Here is a 12,739-nt window from a genome sequence, read left to right on the forward strand (position 1 = left end):
AAAAAACAAAACAACAAAACAAAAAACCTCCAGGCAAACACATTTCACCACTTAGTTAAGAAAATAAAAGACAAGGGGCACAGCCTTTTTCCCCTGGGCAAATGCCATGGCAACCCTTTAACTCCAGCATTGTATGTGCTCAGCACTAGCGCCTGGCCAATGCTGACATATAGCTTCACCTATATATTAAATTCAAGGAGTGTTTTATAACAACCTTAAGACTTTGCAAAGAAATGCTATTGTATCTCAGCCAGGTGCAGTGGCTCAAGCCTGTAATCCCAGCACTTTGGGAGGCCAAGGCAGGTGGATTATTTGAGGTCAGGAGTTCGAGACCAGCCTGGCCAACATGGTGAAACCCTGTCTTTACAAAATACAAAAAATTAGCTGAGTGTGGTGGCCTGTACCTGTAATCCCAGATACTCTGAAGGCTAAGGCAGGAGAATCACTTGAACTTAGGAGGCAAGGGTTGCAGTAAGCTGAGATCATACCACTGCACTCCAGCCTGGGCAACAGAGCAAGACTCATCTCAAAAAAAATGGTATTGTATCTCTTAAAGACTTCGTTATGGCATATTCCGTTGTTTGGAAGGGTTATACTGTGAAAAGTGGTCCATTCAGTATTAAAGAGTAAACCAGAATAATGCCATTCGTGGTACAGATGAAGAGACTACAAGCATGCTGATGTTTGCTCACAGGGATGTACTAAGAAGCTGCCTGGAAAGCAAACAGCTCTGAGATCTCATAAATACCCAGCATGGTCCATGGACCAGCAACATTGCCATCACCTTGGAGCTTGTTAGAGAGGCAGAATTTCTATTCACACGCTAGATTTACTGAATTGGAATTTGCATTTTTAGAAAGTTCAAATGCATGTTAAAGGTTGAGAAATTTTCTTCTAAACTACCCCATACTACTCCATAGAGTATGATACAGACCCAGAAAAACTCAACCACATTTTCACAGTAAATATCCACACAATAATGCTTATTGCAGTATTGTTTATAAGAGCCAAAAAACAAAAAACCTGGAAAAATAAAACTAATTGATCATCTGTAGGGGACTAAAAAATAAACTACAGTGTATTTACCAAAGGAACACTATAAGAAGTTAAAATTAACAAGCTACAGCTACATATATCATGGATATATAGATAAATTAACATGTGGATTAATTTCATAAAGATAATATTTAGCTCAAGAAAAAGGGAATAAACAAAAGCCCAAGTTGCAGGAAGGAATATACAATATAATACCATTTATGTAAAGGTCAAAGATGTGGTGTATGGATGCATACATAAGTAGTGAAATAAGGATGAAAAATGACAAATGCCAAGTTCAAGACAGTGGTTTCACTTGAGATGAGGAAAAGGGGAATGAGGAAAGATAAACAGAACATTTTCAGTGTATATTTTTCATGCTAGATGGAAGATACAAAGAGGTTTATTATATTTTCTCTACCTTTTTTATATACTAAAAATATTTCACAATAAAAAAAATGTACAGCTTTTCTAGATGATGCCAAATTTTCCTTCAAAATATACATATAGATGTGTAACCTCACAAGCAGCTAGTGGGATTCCCATAACACCATGTCCTTACCCAGTCTCAGGTGGTCAGACTTCTAATTTTTGGCTGATCTGCTGAGCAGGTGAGAAATGGCATCATTGTTTCTTTAATCTTCCTTTCTCTCTTTTATAAGGGAGGTTGAACATGCCCTCATGTGCTTATTGACCATCAACTTGAATTTCACACCCCTTGTGCGTTTTTTCTGTTTATTTGCTTTACCTTATTGTTTTGTAGGAAACACTAATTAAGAGCACAGGGAATGCAAGTTGATGTCCTTATTCTGTTTAAGTTGAAAGTAGGATCTCTCTTAAACCAGTCAGAGCAAAGGCTAATGGAAGATGTCTAGATAGAAACTGGGTCGTATCTTAGGTTTACCACTGAAACCATACACTTAACATTTGTGCTCATTACTGTTAAATGCATTACTATTAATGCATTATTATTAAATGCGTGGCTCTGAAAAAGTAAGGTTAACCCTAAAAATCAAAGAAGCAAAAAATGTTCCTGTATGAAGTTAGTATCTTATGGGGTCTTCAAGTTGATGTCACTCTTCTTGCATCAAAAAATATAAAAACAATCAATTAAACAACTAAATGCATGGGATTAGCAACTCTACATGTTTCTCCATGGTAACATTGTATTACTGTGCAGAGCTTCACAATTTTATTCATTTTTGCTGCCATTTTTAGGGGGGAAAAGCCAACAAAATAAATTAGCAAAAATTGTTGAGATTTTCCCAGTTAGCTGTAATTTGTATTAGTCCTGTGTGTGTGGGGGTGTGAGTAAGCGTGTGTGTGGTCTTTAAGAAAATCACAACCTCTGGAAATTACTTAAAGGAAGAAATTTCTTTTTGTATTTGATCCTTCTATAGCTGTCACTGTTTATATCTTTAAAAAAAAAAAAGACATATTTTCTTGTTTAAACTAGGAGGAATCAATTTATTTAGAATGCTGGAAAATCTTTATGCTAAACAATTAAGGAATCTCGTTTATGTGATAGATGTTCTTCAGCATATTTTTGGTAGCAGCCCAAAAAGAGCTTTAGTTCCACTTATCATGGGAAAGGTAGCGTTGCCTTGGTGAATGACACACTTATTGCTTTAAGTAAAAATGGGCCTTTTCTCAGCCCCATAGTGTCAACGGGAGTTTTAAGCATTGAAAAACAGAAACTTCATAGACATGTGTTATATTGCTTAAGTTTGAAATTTAACCCTGTTTCCAGGGACTGGCTGTATTGCTCCAAGATTTCAGATATATTTAAACTCCTCAAATACTTGGTCATTTGCTCATTGATTCTCAACCTTTCTGTGCTCCCCCAGCTCTCAGTGTGCCCCTCAGTTGTGATTCAGCCCACATCCTTGCGTTGAGCCTGATATTAGGAAATGGAGAGACTGCACAGACACAGTGACCACCACCAGGCAATGCCAAGCTGAGCAGGGCAGGCAGCAAAAGCACGTCAAGAACACTGTCTTAGGCTTGCCAGGCAAATGGAAGATTTGGAGACATCCCATCTGCCCAAGATAAACTTTTGCATGACAAACGGTGCCAAGATACTGGGGCCACGAGAGGTCTGTAAAACAGGATCAGTCTGAGCATTCAAGGAAAGGGGATTCTTAGTAACTACCATGAGTTCACCTAGCTCCCTTCATCAACTTCTTTTTCCAGCTCTATTTGGAAATTAGTGATTGAGAGTGAAGCCCACCACCTCTGGGCCCGTACAGTTGTGTGTTGTGGATCCATTGGCTGTGTGTGAGCAGGAACAGATGGGGTTCCAGTGCCATGAAGCAAATAAGAACAAAGGAGAAACTTACGGAGTAAGAAATTGAGGAAGCTCTGGGACATGAAATAGCTTGCCCACAATTCTCATGGCTAGTTGGGGCATAGCAGAGATTACATCCATAGGTATGACTCTCAAGCAATTATAAGTATCTAATATGGCATAATATGAAGACTAACTCTCCCTCCCATCTCAGAGTGACAACATCTTATTGCCACACTTCTTGGCTTAATCTTAAGACTTCCAGCTCTCTCTCCCACTGCCCGGTTCACCCTGTCTCTCTCCACTCCTGTTTCTAGCTGCTTATCTATACTTTCTGGCCACCTTGTCACTAGCTCACCTTGCTTCCCCAGCTGATCTGGGGACTGCTGTGCCCCAAAATGTGAACATACACAGCCCTTCTTCTCTCATCTCCCTCATTTCTCCAAATACTTACTGCAAACAGATAGTCAGGTCATGAAGGCACCAAACTTTGCCTGAAAGATTTAGCACAATATCAGTGCTGGACACAAAACAGAAGGTAAATAAAAATAACGTTAACAAATGTAGGTATGATGGAAAGACACTGTGTATATGTTTGACAACTTATAATTTGGTGTCAGACCTCACTGGCCTGACAGTTCATTTGCTGCCTCCTGCTGCAGGGAATATCATAATGGTCTTCGTCCTCCACAGGTCCCAGCTGGCTATGGTGTAGCTGATCTCTCCAGAGACCTTTCTCTCTATTTTATCACCTCTCTTCTCTGAGTTCAGCCTTCCTCAAATTCTCCTTCCTTCTTGAGCTGCTAAGAGAAAACAGAAATTTCTTATTATTTAATTTGTAGAATAATTTTGCTTTTTTGTCTTTATCTTCCCACTTTAGACTACCCTTGGGCCCCACCTGTTATCACCAAAAATGTCGTTCACATGTTTTCCCTAAAAAAAAAAAAAAAATTTTAAGTCTCTACAATTTGTAATACAAAAACAATTCCTTCTTGTTCTTGTATTACAAATTTTAAATTCCTTTAAAATTACAATGTTTTTGTGGCTTTACATATATTAGATTAAAAATCTTAGAATAATTATATTAACATTTCCTCCAACAATTACTGAAAACAGTTTAAGTGATTTTTTTGCAGGGAATTTTTTTCCTTGGGGTATATCCCACTGGGGTTACACAATTGTTTACGTTTTTTGAAATCACTTAGAACAACTTTTCTCTGTGTGGTTTTGTCACCAAGTGGACAAATGGGTAAGGTCATTTATGGAATTTTACTTTCAATTCTAACTAATTCCTTTTTAATTTATTTAAATTTTTTAATAGACTATTTACAAGCTTCCAAAGTAAAATCTGCAGTGTGTGGTATGCATCCTTTTTCTCCTCTTGTTCCTCTCAAATCAATCTGGACCTGGCATTCATAATGGTCTTTGCAAAATGCAGATCCTGGGACCCTTCCCCTTTCCTGCTTGCAAACATTCACTCACTGCTCCAAACACTTTAGCATGGTTGACTGGACTGTGCGTGAGCAAGCCCTTACCTCCCTCTCCAGCTCCTTCTCCATCCTTGCTCTTGGTGCTCCAATTAAAACTGAATTCAGTCAGAGGCTTGAAAGTATCAGGCCTTTCTTTTGCTTGAGCTTTTGCCAATTTCACTCCCTTTGTCTGAAGCACTCCCATTGCTCACATACTGTGTGGTTTTACCCCCATTGTTGCTTTTGTTCAGGCATGTGGTTGTGGCTAATCTGCCTTATGGAACAGGAACTGCCCCTTCTTGAATGCCCAAGCTCTCTGCCTCACACTGGGAGATGATCCTCTCCACGTGCAGAGAACCTTTATAATAATTAAGGAAATATGTCATTTGAGCAACAAATGTACAGGTGTCAGCCTGTACTCCATGGTGCCACCTATAGCCGCTCCAGAAGGATTCTCTGTGGATCAAGGTCCTCTTCCATGCACCCATGACACTCCACATACATGACATCCAACACACTGTCATATACATGCCTACTAATGTGTCTGCATCCTGCACTGAAATGTACACTCTGTGAGGAGACAGACTTTGTCTATTTGATTCACCATTTTATCCCCAGACAGAAAAACTTGTCTGACTCTAGGGCCTCCGCCACCCTATACAGTTTCTTTGTGAGCAGCCAAGTGCTCTTCTGCAGTCTAAACGCTGCACAGTCATACACAGCAGCCCTGCCTGCCATAAAGTATTTTCTCATTAAATATATATTGAGTTAATTAATCCTTGATTTTGACCTGTACTTCCTAATAGCTTTATTGCTGATCCTCTTTTTCTTTTTAAATTTTATTTTCGGTGTTTTGAGCATTCTTTAAACATGAATTTCTCTGAAGAAGATTGCACTACCTTTTGTCAAAACAAACTTCATTTCACAAGCCACACACCCCACCCCTCTGCACCAAGATTCCCACCTGATCCACCAACAATGACGCGCACCTTTTTTTTTTTTTTTTTTTTGAGACAGAGTCTCTCTCTGTCGCCCAGGCAGGAATGCAGTGGTGCGATCTCGGCTCACTGCAAGCTGTGCCTCCCAGGTTCACACCATTCTCCTGCCTCAGCCTCCCAAATAGCTGGGACTACAGGCGCCTGCCACCATGCCTGGCTAATTTTTTGTATTTTTAGTAGAGACAGGGTTTCATTGTGCTAGCCAGGATGGTCTCAATCTCCTGACCTTGTGATTCGCCCGTCTCGGCCTCCCAAAGTGCTGGGATATGCACTTTTTATTTGAAAGCTGGCTTCTTCTATTTTCAGTTCTTTGAAGGAATAGTGGATGGTATAGGAGAGGATGCAGCTGGAACCATTACTGTTTGTTCAGCAGAGACAGCAGGCCCTGTACTTCGCCTGCTTCAAAGCTTGGGAGAATTTGGAAGCAGAAAGTTCACAATCGCTACTGTGTGGTTTTACCCTCATTATTCCTTTTGTACATGCATATGGTTGCAGCTAATCTGCCTTGTGGAACAGGACCCACCCCTTCTCCTTGAATGCCCAAGCGGTCTGCCTCACACTGCAAGAAGACCCTCTCCACATGAAGAGAAGCTTCAGAGTAATCAAGGAAATACATCATTTGAGCATCAAGCCTCCTTTCCCCCACATTGTTGAGAGAATTGTCAAAATACCACTTTTGTTATAATTAAGGTTCTTCAAAATACAAAGATATTCATGGAGAATTCTTCCTCCCACATTCCATGTGTGCTACAATGAGAGCCTGATGCCCCCTTCATAGCCTGCATTCTAAAGACAGGGCAGCTACTCTGTCAGCCCCTAGCTGGGCCCTTTTTAGGCCCTCTCTAAAAGTCTTCAAATCTGGAAATATTGCACCGATAAAGTATTTTTAGAACTGTGCTTTTTTGTTTTTCTGCTTAAAGAACAGGGAGAACACATGTAAGTGTTATAGCAGGAGGATCTGGACATAGATCTATCTCCTCTTCAAGCATTCTTTCCAAGTCTCCTTGTATTGCTTCCTGAAATATTTATATGAGCAAATACTTCAGCTTATCATAAGGAAAGTCTGGGATGACATAGTCAAATACACTCATCCGTAAAAGAAGATAAAAACTCGCAATGGGTACAGAGGTGGCCAACTGCAGTTCAACATTTAGATCTGTTAGCAGCAATAAGTAAATATTGGTGAAATCGGTGTTTTTCTTTCACTTCAAGAACTAGGCAAATACATCATCATGGAAATGATTTTCTAAAGGGCAGATTTAAAGATTTGTGTTGGGAAAGACTAAAGGTGGCTCTTTCTCAGGTACCTAAAACATGGGCAGAGCTCTTAGGCTGTCCAAAAAATTCACTTATTTTTTTTCTTCGGCACTTAACAGTTTTACAACCTCACTTTTAAAAAAGCATTTAACGTGATTTATCTGAAATTATTTTTCTATTAGTTTTATGTGTTTCTATCTTTTCATAGGCTTATTTTTTATCTTTCTAAATGAATATTAATTTTTAATGAACAAATCATGTTTGCCTCACTAGAGTGTAAGCTCTATGGGGAAAAACCTTTCCCCACTATATTCTCAGCAACAAATACATAGCAGAACATCAATAAATATTTGTTAAATAAATAACTTTTCAGAACCACCTACTATGAGTAATAATGTCATTAAAATAAAAGTGTTTACTGGGCTTTTATTCTGTGATTGATACATGCTGAGGGTTTTACATGGATTCTTTCATGCAATGCTCACAAAACTCTACAAGATAGGGATGGTCATTATTATAGTTTTACCAGATGAGAAAATAGAGGAGCAGAGAAAAACAGGTGTGAGACAAGTTACAGACAGGAACTGGCAGTCTAGTCTGCAACCAAAGGCAATTTAACTCCAGAATCAGTTAAGCCATCACCCTCTACTGCCTTTGAGGTCAGAGACACAAGGAAGGAAAGTAACCAACATGACAAAAAAAAAAAAAGTGGAGTCCATCCCAGAATACTCAAGGGTTTGATTATGTTTATATAGGTAGCCCTCACCGTACATGATTCCACTTTGCGTGAATTTCAGTCATCATGGTTTAGTTGAATAATGTCAGTGCCCCAACAACTTAGGGTTTTTTTGTTTGTTTGTTTTTTGTTTTTTTGAGATAGAGTCTCACTCTGTCCCCCAGGCCGGAGTGCAGTGGCATGATCTCAGCTCACTGCAACCTCCGCCTCTTGGGTTCAAGTGATTGGCCTGCCTCAACCTCCTGAGTAACTGGGATTACAGGCATGCACCACCATGCCTGGCTAATTTTTGTATTTTTGGTAGAGATAGAGTTCCGCCATGTTGGCCAGGCTGGCCTTGAACTCCTGGCCTTAAGTGATCCACCTGCCTCAGCCTCCCAAAGTGCTGGGATTATAGGTGTGAGCCACCGCACCCACCCAACATCTTCGTTCAAATTTTAGTTCCCATGGTAGATTGTGAATAATGACATGAAGTACAAATTTTGCTGCAAGCTCTTCACTCCTTAAATCACTTTGTAAATAACAGATGTACATCATGATCAGTAACCAACCTAATCACTTCTTTCATAGTGTACTGGTGATCAGTCACTGTTGCATTTGTTATTTGTTCAGTTTCCACACAGACAACAAAACATGTAGTTGTGTTCCCTCTTTGTCTCCCAGTGATAGACCCATGAGACATTTTATAAAAATAGGCAATCAAGAGAGGGAATTGGCCAACAAAGCTGTCCAACAAAAAATGAAAATTGATAGCATTGGATGTGAAATTCAAATCAAACATAAATGGATTCATAGAAGCAATAGCCGGCCATGGGAATGTTGATGCTGCTGCCATTGAGAGACTCAGTATGCAGCCAGAGGAGCTTAGTGAAGGTGAGCTTATCAACCTAAATGAGGGAAATGGTTGTGAAGAAAAGAATGAAGGTGTTGTAGAGGAAGTGAAGCTGGTAAGAAGAAACCTTCACATTATAGGAATTCTCAGAGATACTTCAAGACATCGAAGACACAAAGAATACAATGGTGCAAGCTGATCCAAATTTAGAAAGGAGTATGACAATTGGATAAAGCATTGAAAAGATGCTGACTCCATGTTGTAAGTTTTATGATGAGAAGAAGGTAAGCACTGCCTATTCTCTCTTTTTCTATGGAAATTAACTTTTATTTCTATAACATATAAAAGGTATAAATAGAACTTATATAAAACCAATAATTGCACACACAAACAGGAATTATGTGAAATTACGTTATTTATATATCTCTTTAAACCAGAAGGAGGAGGAGGAACAGGATGAGGTCCAGCAGGCCCACTGTTAAGTTCTCCTTAGCGTCTGTGTTCAGTGAAGGTAGCTTGCCAGGCAGTGCCTCAGGATGACAGTGTGGGGAAGGGGAGTGGAGACTGGGGGAGGAGTGATTGTGACGAGTTGTGAGGCTTCTGGGCAAGGCTGTGCGGGAGGCACTTGAGGGGAAGCATGCCTGAGATGGAAACAGTCTTGTCCACACCCAGCAGGTGGGACTTGTCAGTGGGAGATGAGCCCAGGGTCTTCGCAGCTCCCAGTTGGCTCTCCTTAACATGCTTATCTAATGTGATGCAGGAATAGGCAGGGATAAGAGGTCAGTCCACAGAAAGGAAATCAAAGGGAGCAGCCGCCACAGGTGCCTCGCCCAATGCTGGCAGTTATGTGCACAAGGGCTGTGGCTGAACAGTGCTGAGAGCAGAGCTCACAGAACTCTTGCGTTCTCAAGTTTCAGATACATTCTGGGAAGGGCGAACTGGTCTATGAGTCACATAATACGCAGAGGGGTGCTGATAATCCAAAAAACTTAGCAAAACACCTTTCGTGCCCATGATCCAGGCTTCAGAGAGCCAAGAAGAAAGCCCAAAGCCCTGCCTAGGCCTGCAGGGCTCGCGTTCACTGGGAATCCTCCCCAAAGCCTCTCCTGCCACCTGTCTTTTTTGTTTTGTTTTTTGTTTTTTTTTTTTTGAGACAAAGTCTCAATCTGCCCAGGCTGGAGTGCAGTGGCGCGATCTCGCCTCACTGCAACCTCCGCCACCGGGGTTCCAGAGATTCTCGTGCCTCAGCCCCGCGAATACCTGGGATGACAGGCGCGCGCGCTACTGAACCGGTAAATTTTTGTATTGTAGAGCCAAGATTTCGCCACGTTGGCCAGGCTGGTCTCGACCTCCTGGCCTCAAGCCATCCACCCGCATCTGCTTCCAAAATGCTGGGATTACAGGTGTGGGCCACGGCACCCGGACCATAGTTTTGTTCTGCCATCTTGAGAACAAGCTGTCGTAGTTACTTCGTGGCTGAAATGGGATCTGCTCGTGATTCACCGTAATTCCGGGAATGATCACAGACATTTTCCTAGGACTTTCAGATCCCACTTCATCTGTTTCACAGGAGACGACAGCCAGCTCCTGCCGTGTGTGAGCCTTCCCTACCAGACTCCGGCCGTGATGGGGCAGACACCGCGGTCATAAACTGTAAACTTGGTTCCCCTGAGGTTGGATCTAAGTTTGCCAGTATACCTTTCTCCTTCACGAGATAAATCAGCTGGATCAGTGGAGATAAGGTGGTTGGATGATTTGCTCTTTTCCCGCTTTCTAGCTGTAAGAAGAAATGTGTTCTGATTTTCTTCTTTTTCCAAGTATACACAGTAAGTGGAGCAGGGGCCCCAATCCATTCCTTTTTTTTATCCCTGATTATATGACATCTTACTGTGACACTTCAAGGGGCAGGACTATACTTAAAAGTCCTCCAGGCCCTCCACTTCTCCCAGCCGGTTATGCAGCGGTTGGGCTACAAAATCGAAAACGGAAGCAAAGTCCTCCAGTTCCTCCACTTCTCCCAGCTCGTTATCGACCGGTTGGGCAGCAGCATCGGAACCGGAAGCAGCTGCATCTGCGGTCGAGTGCAGGCTGGATGCGGAATTGGATCTTTCTTTTTCTGAATATGTAGCCTGGGATCTTTTCTTTCCTTCTTCTTCCTCACCATCAGTCTCCTCATCAAAGTTCAGACTATCTGAGATACTATTGTTTTTGGAAAATCTTCTGAAGATCTGGCTTGGAAGCAGTATCCAAGGTGTTTTCCCCATCAACACTCTCTTCAGCGTTTTCTCCCAGAACAGGGGAGCTGACTGAAAGAACATGAACTTTGGTTTCCAAATCTTGAGCATCTGGCTTCATGACAGCAGCCGGACCATCAATGCCATGAAGATGACATTGCTGTGGGGGGGGATGAGAGTCCACCAAAGGAGTCCGCTCCTCATTGGCCTTTGGCTTCACCCAACTTAGCCTGGCTTCTGGATTTGGCTGCACCATGAATGGCTGAAGGTGCTTTTTTCTCTGCTGCTTCTTGAGCAGTGCTCTCCGATTATCCAGCGCCAGCTGTTAAAGTTTCATCGTCTCATCGTGAAAGACACTGTCCCCACTGGAACCAAGCTGGCAGCGACAGGCGTTCATGCCTGCTGCTGTTTAAGTGGCAACCATGTCCCCACTCCTAGCCACACATGGCTCTAAACTACTTTTAAGAGCTTGTTGGCCAGGGGTGGTGGCTCACGCCTGTAATCCTAGCACTTAGGGAGGCCAAGGCGGATAGATCAGGAGGTCAAGAGATCGAGACCATCCTGGCCAACATGGTGAAAACCCATCTCTATTAAAAATACAAAAAATAGCTGGGTGTGGTAGTGTGCGCCTGTAGTCACAACTACTCAGGAAGCTGAGGCAGGAGAATCACTTGAACCCAGGAGGCGGAGGTTGCAGTGAGCTGAGATCGTACCATTGCACTCCAGCCTAGCGACAGAGTGAGACTCCGTCTTAAAAAACAAAAGAGCTTGTTTGGAGAGTCTAGCATGGGGGCGCAGCTACTCCTATACCTTTGATCAAAGACTGGTCCTCTTCTCTGGGGGACGTCCTCTTCCACAGAGGGAGGGACAGGAGGGATGCACGTAGAGCGGTGAGGGAAGAAGAGCACACAAGCCTAGCCAGCCAGGTCAGCCGAATGAACCCTGGCGATCAATAGGGTAACAGACGGCTCAGCCGGATCGCCCTCATGTCCTAAAGCACTCTTAATTAATTTTTTACAAATCATAAAATGCTTTCATCCTCAGTGTTTGTGTTTTCAATTATAGTATACTAAATATTAATTTTACTGTTTTCATCATTTTTAGTACATTTACAAACTTGACAAGAGTAATGATTTCACAAAAAATTTTTAAAAGTTACAGAAAGAATTTTCACGTTGACTATTAAAACCATTTTGCATGGTTTCAGCTTATATCTGCAAAGTAGGGAAAACTAGTATTCAAAAGAACTTCATGAGTAAATAGTAAACATGTTTGAACTATGAACCACAAGTTTAGATGGTTCAAATTATTGCTATCTTCTTGCAATATATATCAAAGGAAAGGCTTTAAGACTCTAGCTAGCTTATAAGTCCCATGGGAAAAGCTGATTCCATGATAACAGAAAGGTGCAAGGAGAAAAGGGCTAGCTTTTGAGAAGCAAGAATCTGAATTACATATTGGCTTATCAATTCTATAGTCTTGAGCACTCATTCAGTAGCTGAGACTTTTGTCTCATCTGTAAAATTTAGAGTAATACAGATTTTGAAGGATAGTTCTGTGTATGAGAAAAAATATGCAGGCATGTGTATACATGTGATGTGGCAGAGAGCACTTCGAAAGGCAGCCTGCTGGTTTGGATGACTGTGGACATCCCCATGCAGGGCATGGCCAGGTCTGCCTGGTTAAGGTTAGGCCAATAGCTGGTGCTAGCTATGTGGCGTCTTGGATTTTCTAATGAAAATTTTAGATATTCCAGAAAATATTTGCAAACTCTGCAGTTTCTTTTCACATATACTTGTTTCTCTGATTCCACATTCACAGAAAACCTACCTTAGCTTCTCTGTTTCTCTTGAGTACAGTACAAAAAGAATCAAATTTTAATAACTACTAT

The 12,739-nt window shown here is 41.6% G+C and overlaps 1 long non-coding RNA gene and 1 pseudogene across 2 annotated transcripts in view; both read right to left on the minus strand.

Annotated features, from left to right (window-relative positions):
- Window positions 1-980: 980 nt before the first annotated feature.
- LOC129056848 (uncharacterized) overlaps window positions 981-12,739 on the minus strand; it is a 46,441-nt gene continuing 34,682 nt past the window's right edge. Inside the window, exon 4 of one of the 2 annotated variants that reach the window (XR_008521439.1) lies at window positions 981-4,122. This is a non-coding gene — a long non-coding RNA (uncharacterized LOC129056848). Of the gene's footprint in view, window positions 4,126-12,739 lie in introns of both variants that reach the window. The other variant, XR_008521440.1, reaches the window with a different exon arrangement.
- Window positions 9,020-11,245, minus strand: LOC100437286 (tubby-related protein 3-like; annotated as a pseudogene).

Source organism: Pongo abelii, chromosome 14 (assembly GCF_028885655.2).
Source record: "Pongo abelii isolate AG06213 chromosome 14, NHGRI_mPonAbe1-v2.0_pri, whole genome shotgun sequence".
NCBI classification, from domain to species: Eukaryota; Metazoa; Chordata; class Mammalia; order Primates; family Hominidae; genus Pongo; species Pongo abelii.